General features: G+C 42.2%; 1 non-coding gene across 1 annotated transcript; it reads right to left on the bottom strand.

Annotated features, from left to right (window-relative positions):
* Window positions 1–311: 311 nt before the first annotated feature.
* On the bottom strand, window positions 312–385 carry Trnai-uau. Its single transcript has one exon. It is a non-coding gene; the product is annotated as a tRNA-Ile (tRNA).
* Between the last annotated feature and the right edge of the window lie 1,446 nt (window positions 386–1,831).

Genomic DNA, 1,831 nt, shown 5'->3' with positions numbered 1-1,831 from the left:
ATGAAGTCAGGTAATCCTGAAGGCGAGGGTACAGGGATCAGTCGGCCTATCGATCTTGTATCACGTTGGATAGTTGGATGTCCTCTCACACCAAAGTATGTGGCTGTCGCTGTATGCATATACCGCATTCGACAACCATCGGCTACTGGCTAAATTCGGGCCAAATCAGAGGAGAGCTTAATCGAAATGCTAATATTTCAAATACATCTTTGTCTAACTAGGACATTATACTTTGAAATCAGAATTATATATTAATACCTTCAGCTGATGACCGGCATTGATGTATATCAACGGGTACAGGTGAAAATGTGTGCCCCGACCGGGACTCGAACCCGGGATCTCCTGCTTATATGGCAGACGCTCTATCCATCTGAGCCACCGAGGTCACAGAGAATATTGCGTCTGTATTGACTATCTCGCGCACGCCTCTCGCGACCCCCTCATTTTCACCACATATGTCCGAAAGAACAGACACCATATCCATATAAGTATATCCATATAAGTACAATATATTTTGACGCTGAAACCAGTGGTGGCTAGTAGCTCCACGATAGCAGCTATCTTGCAAATGGCTCGCTAGCGTGGCCATGTTAGATGGAACTGTATTCCCCGTGTTACAGTAAATTGCTGCTCCTGTTATTCTACGTTTTTAATTATGATACTGCTTACATATTCAGCTAAATTATGATAATATGTCAGATTTACTTAGCGTGAAGTGTGGTTCGTGTCATATTACTACTCGGCACAATAGCAGGAACAGGTGTTTTGAGCGATAGTCGTGCTGCTGGCAACTCAGAGAATTCCTCGGTCAACGCCCATTTAGTCCAGCTTTCTGCATGGCGTCCCTCACGGGTATTTCGTGACAACACATATTTTATCAACTCTGCACGACGACCGCGCGGAAAAATAAACATTGGACCGTAGGGCCCAAGCTTGAACGAAACGCTTCACTAGGGCGAAAAACCCAGTTGTAATTTTCTGTGACACGTGACGTCCGTGCTGCTGCACAATCCACATTCTGTACGACTAAATTCATTCCTTTCGGTCTGACGACGACTCCACATGAGCCAGCGAATAAGATCTCGGATGAGCACCGCGGAGGCAAACAGATGATGAGGAAATTTCACACAGGATTTTTCATTTATCTTGCATTTTGTTTTTTCATTTCTTTTGATGTCTCTTATTAACTGATTAGCATACGTATTTTTGCATAGGAATGCGCTACAAAAATCTTTGTCTGCTGGGTTCGGTTGTCATTTATCAACAGTACGTGAAATTAAATTTCTGTGTGGGATGGATCCTGTGGAATTGCAGGGCCGATTTTGTTCCTCATCCTTCACACAATCGGAGCTTGTGTTCCGTGTCTAATGGTTTTGACGTCGAAGGGACGTTAAACCCAATCTTCCTTCATTCCTTCAAAATAGAACAGAATGGGACTATTCTGTAAAAAACGGGGAAGAAAGTTTTTTTTTGTTTTTTATGTTTTGTAGTAGTACATACAGTACGAAATGGTTTCAGGTCACTCATCCTGTGACGAAAGTCATCAAATATTAAACAAATAAAACTTAATGAGACACTGTAACCTACTCTATTTAGTGCTCACGTGCTTTATAACTGTTTACCGGCTCGGATTTCTGAATCATGCAGTACGTGTTGTCCAAAGCACGGGAAGAGAAAGGTCATTTACCAAATTTTTAGATCGACTGTCTTGCGGAGTTGTCTAAATTATAGCGCTTTCGGCATATTATAGTTCTTTTATTTCCTTTTGGCGACTATTTCAGATTATCCTCTGTAGCCATTTGCAAGTGATCCAATCTTATCCTCAGGCAAC

Source organism: Schistocerca piceifrons, chromosome 4 (assembly GCF_021461385.2).
Source record: "Schistocerca piceifrons isolate TAMUIC-IGC-003096 chromosome 4, iqSchPice1.1, whole genome shotgun sequence".
NCBI classification, from domain to species: Eukaryota; Metazoa; Arthropoda; class Insecta; order Orthoptera; family Acrididae; genus Schistocerca; species Schistocerca piceifrons.
This window is presented reverse-complemented; position numbering and strand designations above follow the sequence as displayed.